Raw genomic sequence first — 13,159 nt, 5'->3', positions numbered from 1 at the left:
CTTCACTGGCTTGTGTGGATGATATAGCTACATTGGTACTTGGGATAGGGTTTCCATACTGGGTTTCAGTTTCACATCTTCTCTGTCAAGTGGTTTGTGCTCTCACCAGAGGAAAGGTCCAGTCTTACTGTTTCTCTGAAACAGATGCTTTGAGCTGTAGAAAAGCAAAATTTCCAGGCTGGATGCAGATGTAACTAACGAAGAAGGGTTTGCGCACAGGAGTGCCTGAGGAAAGGGAATTCTTTCCTCTGTCCTGCAGATAAGCTGATTATACTGAGGCTGGAACAGTGACTGCCTTTCTTGTTGCTGTAGTTGCATAGCAAATAAGTGGTGGTGGTCATAAAATTATTCATCTCTTTCTAAATCCTTGCCATAGTTTTTTTTCATAGCCTGCCGTAATGAGAGTCTCAAGCTGATTACATGGTAGGTACTGCTTGGGCCTGAACTTAGCTACTGTTAATTTAAGTCAGATATCCTCTTGTCCCCTATTAAAAGGCATAAAAGTGAGAAGGAGCTGACAAAGTTAGCTTTAAAATGGCACTTGAGTAAGTCTTGAGTTATCTTTCTTTTGAAATAGTGGTACATACTTACGTCATCTCCACTGTGTCTTGTTTTCTGGGATGAGTCACTGTAGTGGCAGAAGTAACGGGGCAAATAACCTTCTTATTGATCAGGCAGTTGGCACATATTTGGACAGTGAGATGTAGTGAGATATGTAGATATGATCTTTTCTGTGGTAACTGTATAATTTAAAAATGCCCTGAGGCATATAATTCAATCCACCCCAGCCTGCAGGAGTCTAACAGCTACAGTCCCTATGACTGAATCTCTGGGTCACTTTGCCTGTCATCCATGGTGGTTGCTGCTGCCTGCTCCAGTCACTGTAGCATTGGTGAAGGGTTACTTGCCTACCTGGTCATAAACCAGGAGCAAACAGGTGCTTTTTGCTGTGACTTCTAATTCGGAGTGTGTAGTTTGAAGCATGAGCTTAATTCCAGAGGAATTCCTGTAAGATGAAACCTTTAGTGAAACCTTTCTGGCAGAGGTTGTTGAGAATCTTCTAGGGACTCTTGTTTTCCCAGTCTCCTGCTTCTGTTGTCAGGCCTTTCAAAAGAACAGGCATGGCTTTCAAAAGAACAGGGGCTTCTGCTTTCCTTCTATCTGAAGTTAAGGTTATCTGTAGAGTTCTGAGGTAAGAAGCTGGAAGCAGTGGGCAGTCTGGTATTAAATGCTTGTGGCAATTTCCTTGAAGTAAAACTTCATTTCCTTTCTTGTTAAACACATCAGGTGGGCTTGGGGCTTTATGAAATCTTTTCCCTTAAAAGGAACCTATGCAGGATAGCTGTGTCCTGCAGGTATAATTTTCTGCCATTTTCTAATTAGCTGTTTATATTTTTCTTTGTAGAATGTGGTAGATGAGATTAGCTCTGTTGGGTTAGAGCATGGTGCTAATAACACCAAGGCTGTGGGTTCAATCCCCATACAGGCCATTTACTTAAGAGCTGGGCTTGATCATCCTTGTGGGTCCCTTCCAACTCAGAATATCCTGTGAATCTATTAACAAGTCAGCAAGCACCCACTTACCTAAATTTTGCATAGAACGGACATCCTCACACCAAGACTTCATGTCTCCCAGACCTAGGGCGTGCTTTCACAATGGGAAGTGCTGGAACCACTTCTGCACAGCAGAGTCCAAAATGTCTGTTAACCTTTGGAGCTGCAGAAGCCTGCAAAGATGGGGGCTAAGAGTCCTGAGATATAAGCTATGTAACGCTCAAAGTGCTGAGGAAATAGAAGGGGGAGGATAAGCCTTCAAACCTGAGGGTACAAGTGGTAACTGCAGACACACTTCCAATCAATGTAATTTTGTGCCTATCAGCCTCTGGTTAATTCTTAGTGTTGCAATCCAAGATGTGCTCATAACCTGTTTTATAATTCTGTTCTTCTTTGTCTCTCCATTAGATGTCCTCATTGGGCAATTGAGCTCTGTATTGTAAGGTTAGCCGAAAAATGTAAGATAAAAATTGTATGTGAAAACTGTATGTTCTCATTCGCTGTCCATGGGCAGGATTCATTCCCTGACATGGCTTTCCTGGTTGAGAAGTAGCTTTCTGGGAAAACATTGCCATTGAGGGTCAATTAAGTTAATAGGGTAGTTTAGTGAAGGCTGTTCTTTGAATTCTGTTTATTGTAACTGTGTCAGCTGGGCAAGAAGAGAATTCTGCTCATTCTGATCGTACTCGGCTAATTATCTTGGACTAATCACAAAAGCATTAATAAGCAGGTAATGACACTATTCCTAACTGACAGCTCTGGCCCCTCTGTTAGGAGAAGCATGTCACTGGGAACCTCAGCAATACAAGCAGTCCTGTCTCAGCTTAGCCTGAAAGCAGTGTGGCATTGAGCTGTGTGCTTCTTGAAGTTGTGCTGGTGAGGCATGAATTTGGGGAAGGTTTATGGTCTACGTTAAGCAAAAGTTTGTGAGACTGAGCTGCAGCTTTTTGGAGGTTCTCCAGGCTGATCTCAGTAATTCAAATATAGGGGGTTTCCCCCTGTGGATGTCGTTGCCTCACTTTTAATATCAAAGTGAAAAGAATCTCAGAAATCTCTGAAGTTGCCATGTGAAATGTGCTGCATAAAATTGGTCATGAGAAGGTATTAGAAAGATGTGGATGAAGGAAGGATAACTGAGCAACAGATGATAGCTAGTTTAATTTTTTAATAGCTACCTGTTAATTTAAAAATGGGTTGAGGCAGTATTGTATTAATACTGTAATCTCAGTGTGGGAACCTCTAAGTGCTTTAAGCCATTGTTGCTGTGTGGGCCAATTCAGGTTGATAATGAAAAGTTGAACAGGGAATGAAAGAGGATTCTTATAGTCAGCTGCTTGTTTGAGAGGAGCTGGTGCCACCTTCTTAAGACAGTGATACACAGAATCTAGCAGTGATCTCTGCTGAAATATGTATCAGTTCATCAGTTAATGCTAGGTACAGTGCAATGCTGACTAATAAAACTGATGCAGATTTTCTCTTTGGCTATTTCAGTATGACACAAGTGACATTTACAGAATTAGTGTGGGGTTTTTAGAAAAAAAAAAGGAAAGTAATTAGGTTATAAGTTTATTTTTGTTTCTGAGTTCTGGTATTTGAGTTCCACAGTATTTGTGGAATGGATGCAAGGAGCAAGTAGTGACGTGTGTCCCTGTTAACATATTTCAAACCTTACTCTGTGAAACAATTCTTATAGATGGGGAAAAGAAGGAAGAGGAAAATAGCTCTCTGTAGATTTAACTTCTTATAATACATGAAGGGGACAATTTTGATATGGTTTACCTGTTTATTGTGTCTAGAGATTTCAGTACATTATTGCAAATGAAAGCTGTGCTCTGTCCTATTGCCAGGCAGGTTTGCATGAAACTTATGCTTCACAAGGAAATGCTTATTATCCGTATTCTTCCACGAAGAAGCTTTGTCTGGCAATTATGTTAAACTTCTCTAACCACTCCACTGCACTCATTCCAGAGGTCAAATTCTGTAGGCTGTGGTATGAGTAACTCCGTGGCTGCATTTTATGAATGCATAACATTTTCACCTTGCCTCACCTATTTAGTTTGACAGACAAGATACATTATTGAAGTTATCTGAAAATCTGAGAAGTCTTTTGAACCGTCCTGGATGACACTTTAGTCATGCATACAGGCAGAAAGGAGTGAGCGAATTTTTGTCTGGAGACCCTTGTATAAACTCTTTTATTTTGTTTGTGAGTGTATAAAAGGCACACATTTGGTGTGTTTTAGTCTGTTGGATACACTGTGCACAAATGACAGGTGAAACCAGCTTCCCTGGACCCATCTGACAGGGTCCAGGGACAAATTTGTGTCTTTCATTTTGTCAGGTCTCATTTGAGGACTCTGGTCCCTCCTGCGTTGTTCTTGCTATGTGATGTGAACCCAGTTACATATAGTACAGTGACTCCAGCTCATCTCGTTTCTCTTCGGTGTTGATGGCCTTTCTGGCCGCACAAAGCTCTTCTTACATCAGCTATGAAGAATAACACCTAGTCTGCTCCCCTTTGAATTTTTCAGACCTTATTTCCATATTGCTTTGCTGCCACAAGGGGGTAATGTTGCTTCTGCTCCTTTCTGTCTCCTTTCAGAACCTAAAAGTTTCCGAGTTCTTGTATGAAGGGTAGCTTGAGGACCCTCCACACTCCTGAACGGCAGCTTATCTCTGTAGTTACCATACATTTGCAAGTTCTTCAGTGTTTGGAGAAAGGCGTGAATACAGGGACCCAGACAGGAAATGGCTCTGATACAGAGTGCAAGCAAGGGAGGAGCTTATCCTTTTAGCTTTTTTAAGGGTTTGAAAGAGATAGATGTGGATCTGAGGTGAGACAGGTATTTTGTCTTCCTCATATGTAAATGCTCATGAGTTAGAGCTCTAAAAGACCTCGACAACTTTGTAGAATTCGTCTGGACTTCTTGCTTATTGCCTACCAAGCCTGGAGCAAAGCTTTCTTTGTAGTCTGCCTTCTCAAAGGTTTTGTTTTCATTTTAATGGTTGTTCACCCCCTTGGACGACTTTTGTAATATGGAGCTTGTTTTCTGGAGGATTGCTTGGCAGATGTTTTTTGGAGTCTGGGCAGTCACCTTTTCTCCCCCGGAGCTCTGTTTTCTTCTTCAAGTATGCCTTGAGCTATTACCTAAATTTTGGAGCTTTTCCATAAGAAGGCAAGGAATATGTTTGAGGATTTTTTGTGTTGGGTGTGGTTTTTTTTCTAGTGCAAATAGGTATGGCTTGCTCAAGGCCTTGAGGGGATGCCTCTTCTGGTTCTAAGTTGTAGATACAGTGCTGACTTGTGGTCGAACTGGGACCAGTCCATGGTTAAAGTAGATGGACAAGGTAGGAGCACCCGCATTCCTGCCCAACAGTGGTCAGTGCTGTATATTAAATGGAAAAGAGTACAGTCACTTCTGCAGCATTTGTTCCTGAGTTTGTGCTGGAGCCTGAGTTTTGTATGTGCAGCTCTGGCTTCTGACATAAATGACCAAGGCTAATTGGATCTCTGCATGTATTGACTTCTGGTAGCTTTCTCCCTGTGCAAAGCACTGAATGAAAGGGTGTATGTCACTCATATCCTTGATTTAAAAACTAAACAACCAGAGCACTTCCTTGTCCCCTGCCGTGGATGCAGAGTTGCCTAGGAAGAGACAGTTCTGTGACTGGCATTTACCATCAAAATCAGAGAGGAGGATAGTGCTACTCACTTTACTATTTGGGGGAGAGGAACTAAAGCGGAAGGGAATTACCTTATATAAAGCTACAAAATGTGTTTTGTGGTGGAGAAAAGAATACACACCTAGTGTATTCTGCCTTTTTTTGTTCCATTCCTTATTTAGCAATATCACTGTAGTTACTACTGTTTTCCTAGTTACTTGTAGCAGCTGTGGCTTGCTTATTCAAGTGTTTAATATATATTGTGGTGTTGAGTTCACAGAGAAAGGGAGGCTTGAGCAGGAGAGGGGCACACCTGAGCTGTGGAGAAGAGGCAGCAGTATCTGGTGCTGGCTGCTCAGACCCCACATCAGTGGGAATGTGGCTGGTGCTAAATCTGAACAGACCTACCCAACATAATTTTCCTGTTTTTGTTCAGACCCATTACTGGTGGAAACCTTGCTAGCCTTGTGGCCTGGCATTTGTAGTTTGGGCTCAGTATTTTGTTTAAAGTTATGGTGTGTAGACCTTACCGGTACTGTGGAAGGAAAGATTTTTCTGACAAGTCTTGGAGCCTCCATGTACACTGTGATAGTTTTGGAAGAGTTTATGCTGTGCTGTTTTCAGGCTTGGTAGAAATAATTCCAAAGATGCTTTGTTAAAATTCTTGAAAATGGTGGCGATAGAGATAAGTAATATCTCAGCAGTCAGTGGGAGTGCTGGGGTAAACAGAAGTTATAAATGGATTTGCAAGCAGAGACAAGAGGTTTGGGTTTGTGCTTGGGAAGACGTGCTTGAGGGTAGAAAGCCAGAACTGTGGGGTGTGGGAATGATTTCTATAAATGTTAACCAGGGCACAAGAGTGAACAAAGACCTAATTTGTCTGTTGCGAACATAAAGTGAAATGATAGTCTGAGAGTGACATGAGCATTTAGACATGATAATTAGCAGTGTTTATATGTGAGATGTGCAAGCTGTGGACTAACTTGGTGAGTATCGTTTGCTTGGCTTTTACTAAAACTGAAAAATACAAGTTAGTTTTATCATGAGACTGACATAAAAACATAGCCTGAACTATAGGAGAGGTTGCCATGATACCTAAATGGTCAGTTAATGCCTTTGAGCTCTGAGGTTATTACTGTCGCCTTCCAGCTTTGTGGGCTTTTTTCCAGACCGAGCCTGCTGTCTCTTTGTGGGCAGGAAAGACTCTTTTACTGAAGTTCTAGAAGTTTGAGCTCTTTAGTATGCTGCTAGTTATGCAGAAGAACAAGTGAAAGAAGTGCCTGTTTTCTTGCACAAATATTCCTTCCCTGCCTTTGGTAGTTTCCTGATTTAAGACCAATGTAAGGTTGCTAGAGCTCTATTCTTCTTCACTGAGAGTTGGTGGGCGAGAAAAGTGATGCCTGGTGCTTTCATTCTTGCAGTAACTAAGAGGACACTCCCTGCTGCCGAGTTTCCCCCCAGTGCTTTGGAAAGCTGGACATGTATCTGCGGCCTTCGCCAAACTTGCAGCAAGGCGCAAGCTGCTTTTTCTTGGTCTGAATTTAAATATACAGCAATGACTGTAGCAGACTAAAAGAGATTCTTTTCTCCATGTTCCTCTTGTAGCAGCTTGACTTACAAACTAGGCAGGTATAGAAATAACTCTGCTTTCTCAAATACCTTTATGGTATTTTCCCATTTCAACCACTGCCCTTCTCCCACCCCTCTTCTTAGTAGTCTAGGCCTAGCAGTGAGGAGTTCACCTATAAAAGAAATGGGTAAAGTTTGTTCCTCTGCAATCTTCAGGCAACAGAAGCCTCTTTCCCTACAAGTGTCTTTTCTGTGGGAACTGTTCTGGAATTTCACCTGCTGCAGTGTGGCAGCAAGGGAACTTACTGAATTTGGATTAAAGTGATGTTTTAATGAGAATGAAAGAGGTATGTGCTTCCAAAGTGGCCTTTAATTTTGCTTCTGTTGAGATCTAGACTTGGGTGGGGTTTTGGGGGTTTTTTGGTGGTGGTTTTCTCTGTGTGTGTATGGTTTTTTTAATTGGGGTTTTGGGGGGGGGGGGGGGGGGGTATTGTTTTTTGGGTGGGTAGGTGGATGTTGGTTGTTGTTGTTTTGGGCAGGTTTTTTTGTGGGGTTGTTTGTTTTTTTGAGGAATACATGCATGAGGTGACTGTAGACCAAAGATCTTGAATAAACACAAATTGCTTAGAAGTTTAAAGACAGCTGACTTCAAACAGATAGCTATTTGAGGATACCATAAAACATATTCAGTTCTCAACTTTCCTACAACGAGGGAAGAAGTGTGAATAGCTTCCCTCTCTTGAAAGCCATCCTTTGTTAGGCTGTCTGTCTCCTCTGCTGTCTGCACATAGTTTCCCTGCAGCCACCTGATCCAGCTGCTGCAGGGTAGGCAGCATGTCCAGACAAGCTCACTTGACCAGGTAGAGTTGCTCCTGTTTCTTTTTTTTAATCTATGTGCCTTGAGTTCAGGTAATTGTAGAATTCTGTCTAGGGGCTTATGCTCAGCTTACGATTAATGGAGGTTTGTGACGTGCTTAAACTATCTAGCTGTGATTTCTAGAGTTTGTAGTCTGGCTTCAGGTAAGTCACGTTAAAACAGTGTCTAAGTTTCAATTTGGTTTTGGCTTTTGCAAAGAAACAAGTTTTGGGCAGGCCCCCAGACCTTCTGTTTCAGGCCTGCTTGCTAATCTAAAAGCTCTCCGTAGCTTTCTTCACTGTGGGGAAGAACTGGAGATGTTGGCAGTGTAGTGTGCCTTTTTATTGTAATATGAGCCCTTAAATTTGAGATATGCATTCACTTCACATATATTGCATGTGTGCACTCACTCTTTATGCTCTTTAGAAATTCTCACAGCATGGTGTGTCTGGGGACAAAGTGCTCTTGTCCAATTATTTGCTCCTTTTTAATCTGGGGTGGAGAAGTTGCAGTAGGGTAGCATTCATCTAATCTGTGGTCCTGGAGCAAGAGGAGAGAGGGAGACCTGTGATCTGACTCAGTAATACAACTGTAACCAAAATAGTGGTGACTTTAGATTTCTCCAGTTGAGCTGTTCTGGTCTGTTGAATAGCTAACATGCATTTTAAACATTTTCCACATACATATTTAACTGATTGCACCAAATGGCTGTTTGTGTTGATGATGTAAGTGACCTCCTCCCTTGCTCTTCTTGAGAGAGCACCTGCTGAAACTGAAGGCTGTAAATAAACAGGGTTCATTATCTGCCAGGAAACTGACTCATTTTTCTGCTTGAAATGCATTAGGATCAAATCATTCCCCTGTCTTCCTGAAGTGGGAAGGCAGGACAAAATGACTGAACTACCCTGCCAGTCATCTGTTGACCAGACTTTCTTCATTACTCCAGCATGAAGAAGAGCATTTTAAATGAATTGCTTGATTTGTGATGAGACCTCTGTTACCATAGCCTTAGAAACCTATGGTATGGCTTCTGCCCCCTCAAGAAAGACACCTCCTCTTCAGTTCCCTATGGAGAAACATGAGTCGTATGTAATTATCCCAGAAGCTGACGCAGATCTGTGTGTGGGTAAGCAGAGATTTCTGCTGGCCACAGAGTCTCTGGTGTTGGGATCTCCCGGAACAAGGTGAATTTGAAGCAGACATACAGACGAAGGTAGGCAGAAGAGCCCTCAGAAGAGTAAAGCTGTCTGCAGGCTGAAGGAGTTCAGTGTGTTAGCTATGTTCTCACCGTGCTTTCAAACCTTACCATAACTAGAAACCCATACCCTCTAGCTGAATTTCTGGTATAATGGCATGTTGTTAAGGGTCTAGGTGGAGAAATGTGACGTCTGTCTTCAGCTCGGCTCAGGTGCCTGCCTCATCCTGAGCACTGGTGTGAAACTGCCACTGTAGAGCAATATAGCACATGCGGTGGCTTGAACTGATTTTAATTTCTTCTCTCCTCCTGTCCCTCAAGCTTTGCCCCTGAAAAATGGAAGTGCAAGATCTTTCGTTGTTCTTTTCATGTTGGAGTTATTGCCAAAACTAATCAATGCTGCTTGCTGTAGCTGGTCTTGACCCTTTTAATATCTGTCATGGATGTGCGTTCTCTCTTGCTTGTTGAAATAATCATTTCCCAGATGCTGTATGATGAGGACCTCTCCATAATGTTCATTCATTTTCTGTTCTGATGCATGGCCTTTTTCAGCAGGTGAACTAATAGATTAACAGTGCAGCTTTGGGTCTTCTTAAAAGAATTTGTCACTTTCTGTAAAGCCACCCACCTTCCCTGTGATGAGCTCCAGAGTTGCTGTGTAGCTTCTGTGGCATCAGGTGGTAAATGGAAATTGGAGTTCCTGGTCCAAGAGCAGAGATGCAGTAATAGCGCAATTCATTTTGTGGTATTACTTTCTAGTTAAATTGAAGTAAGTTTAAAGGGTTAACCATGTTTTCCTTGAAACTCTACTCCCCACCTTGTAATTAAGAGAACTCAATTCCCAGTGCTCATTTCTGCTGTTCAAACTCTTACCTATACTTCTTTGTTTCATGTAATTGTGCTCTTTTTCTCTGCACTCCTTCCCATCTTGGCTGAAGACCTTATGTGCTGTCTCTTTTCTGACTGAGAAATCCTTACAGTTTGTTTTCTACAGGATTCTTGCCCAGAATCAGTGAAGGGGAAAAATCACTTTCTATGATAACTTCTGCCTTATATCGGATCTGCTCCTCTGACAACTCTGCACCTCCAACTGGGAAGGATGTCTTCTCTGTCCCTACTTGTACCTTCAGTGTTAACACAAGTTCTTTCCCACAAACAGACCAAAGTGTTCTACAAAAGCTGTGTTTGGAACTTGTCTCTGATCACATATTGCATCTTTGCTTTCCCTAAAGAAAGGAAATTTTCTTGTAAAAGTTGCTCATTGTATGGAATAGCTTAAGAAAAGTGATGAAAAGGATGTCTAACAGGGTTTAGATACTCATAAGAAAGACAGCCACCAACTCTTGTTCCTCACTGAGGATGAGTTGTTTGGCACAGATGTGAACAAGGGGATGGAGGAGCTAACTCAGAACTGTAAAAGTGACTGTTGAGGTTTTAATGAGTAGTGATATTTTCAGGTTATTTATCTCTTGTAGATGGTTAGAACTATCTTAAGAAAAGCTTGATCCTTTTGTTTGACTATTTTTTCTCTCCTAATCTCTGTTTCTGACCTGTCCTAATCCAGTCTTGATGCTAGGCTAAATATGTCTAACCATAACCATATGAAAGCTGAAACAGTCTAGAAATGTTAGCTTTGAGGTATCAGAGCAGATTATGTTAAGAACTTAATTTTAGAAATCATTTTTTCAGGCAATCTTTAGAACTGCATACTGATTGCTTTTTTATTTTAAGCTTCAATATGAAACTGGTGAAGAGCAATAGTGTTTTTCTGTTTGAGAAGGGCTACAAAACTTTTATGGAAAATGAAGCTATGGAACAAAATGCTTGATGGTTTCTGCTTACGTGATTTCAATTTGCTTTTTGAAAGTAGGCAACACAATACAGATGTCTGAAATAATTTTTTCCTATTCTTCTGAGAAAAGGGAAGGGAAAAACAACCAAGCCAGTGAGATTTTTATTTAAAATAGCTTTTTAGTGCTCTATCAAGGCTATAATTGATCTCCTAGAATGAATTTGGTTTGTTAACAGTTAATAATTGAATTCAAGGTTTGAGGGAGGGTATTGGTGTTACTGGACAGCTGAAGAACATTCAGCTGTTTTCATGCTTCAGTTTTGTTGTTATCTTTAGGTTATACATTGCCTGGCTGTAAGAGGAAGATGATTGAAGGGAGTCTAGTTTTAAACTGTTGCTATTCTTTACCTTCTTGTGGGAAACCACGGGAGCACATTCACAGGGATGAGCGCTTGGGGGAACTGAGTGCTGGCTGTAAATTGGAGGGCTGAAAAAGGGATGTAATATGTAGTGTGATAATTTTCACCTCTGAATGGGCAGTATGCAAAATAGAAGTCTTCTCAGGGAAGACACAAAACCAGGGGAGGAAAGTCAGAGGCTTCCAAGAGTCGTCAATATACTTTTGCTTCAAAGGATAACTAGGAATTGCTGTTTTAAGTTTTCCTCATAGCTGAAGGCTGGGAGTAGGGGAGGAGTAGGTGTGATTACTGTCCTTAGAGTGCTTCATTTTACTGGTTTGCCCTGGTTGTTGGTGAAGAGCAGCTTAGGAGGATTGCAGCTGACTGAACACCCTTTTGATTCTAAGGAAACTGAGCCTCAGTGCTGTTTGTTAACACCTCCCTTTTGGGTAGGGAGGAAAACCCGTCCCTCAGTGTGGCTTGGAGTAGCATTACTCAGTAATGCACCTGCTGTGACAGCAAATCTAAGACGTAGTGTAGGGATTGCATATCCTTAGAAACTGTTACTGAAAAGTTAAATTTGCTGCAGTTAAGTATCTTCTCAAAGCCTGCTGAGATGAATCTCTGTCCCAAAAGGCTTTGGTGGTGATCCTCACCCCCGTAGGGAGAATGGGGGTATAGCCCAATGGCTGATGTGCTGTGAGAAGATGGCTTCATGACTTTTTTCCCCTCGAACTGCAGCTTCTGGCATTCAGCTTCATTCCTGAAAAATCTCCCTTTTCTGCTTGTAGTGTCCTGTATGCGTGCGTTCCTTCTCTCTCCCCTCTCTAGAAGTGTTGTGTAACTTGGAGTCTGCTTCCTTTGCCCCCTTTCTAGCGATTGCTGCAGACCTGAGTTAACAGAGGAAGTGTAGAGCAGCAGTTCCAGAGCTGTTGATGTCTGACAGAAAAGGAGCCTGATCTCAATCAGAGAGTTGAGATCTCAGTGCTGCTAAACAGAGGCAATTTATATCTTATAGTAGTTTTAATAAAAAAAATAAACCCAACAAAAACTACAATCCCCCTCCTCCTAATTTAGCAAGCTGGGGTAGAAGCATCTCTCAGAGTGAGCAGAGTTAATCTTCATCCTTTGCAGGAGTGACTGACAACCTGGAGGATGATAATGTGTGATTTTTTTTTTTCCTGGTGAGCGGGGGAAGAGTGTAGAAATTGCAGTTTCTCTACTAATTGTACTTTAGATGTCATTTGTGACAATTTCATATTGTCTAGACAGAGATAGTGGAGCAATTGCTTCCATAGAGCCTAGTGTTAGCCTGTTATATATCTGGATAGCAAAAATGGGGGATGTGGGAGAGGAGGAGGTTGCTGTAAGCTGCAGAAAGGATTCGGGAATCAAGCGTGATCTACTGAAATGTTTCAAAAGGAGATGCAGGCAATATGCATTTCTGTTCTCTCTTTTCATGCTTCTCTGTTGGAAACTTAAATGTTTAGTGGCTAGCAGTTTAGTGTAACAGAGCTGCTTCTATTCATCCATGGATTATGTTTGTCCTCCTTAGCAGCATTGCTCCCAACCTTACATTTACTGTGGTAGGATGTTGGACTACCTTACACTTCGGGTTTACTGAAAACAAATAGTCTGTGTCTCTTTTGGGATTTCTGGTGCCAGAAGTTATGGGTGTGACACATAAGACTTGGCAGAATGCAGCATGACGTACTTTAAGAGTATTTATCTGCCCCTTCCTGAAGGACAGTAGGTTACACTACCAGTGACACAGATGAGACACTTTGATGATTATAGCAGTGTATCTGTTATTGAACCCATTTGTCAGTACTAAATGCATTTGGATTTGTAACTTTGGGTCCCAAGGGCTAAGTCTAGAATAAGTCAGTTAAAAATGGATTTTATTTGTGCTTAGTACTCTGCCTCAGTACAGATATTGTTATTCTCTGGAGCATTAAGCACAGAGATGGTCTGTCTGGATCACATGAGGTTGCTTGTTGCCTTGTTTTGGATTTTTTGCCTGTTGTGTGTATTTGTATCCCTCTGTTGATTACTCTGTGATCTGAGAGGGCACAGCTGTAGGATAATTAAGATCTACTAATCAGACTTAAAATCAGCTCTAGCTTTTAGCA

At 41.7% G+C, this 13,159-nt stretch overlaps 1 protein-coding gene across 4 annotated transcripts in view; it reads left to right on the top strand.

Annotated features, from left to right (window-relative positions):
- Nucleotides 1–13,159, top strand: part of AMBRA1 (autophagy and beclin 1 regulator 1) — a 130,395-nt gene that overhangs the window by 16,654 nt on the left and 100,582 nt on the right. The gene's annotated exons all lie outside the window — the stretch shown is intronic.

This window comes from Corvus moneduloides, chromosome 6 (assembly GCF_009650955.1).
Source record: "Corvus moneduloides isolate bCorMon1 chromosome 6, bCorMon1.pri, whole genome shotgun sequence".
Classification (NCBI taxonomy): Eukaryota; Metazoa; Chordata; class Aves; order Passeriformes; family Corvidae; genus Corvus; species Corvus moneduloides.
Note: the sequence above shows the minus strand (reverse complement) of the source record. Positions and strands in the feature narration are given on the sequence as shown.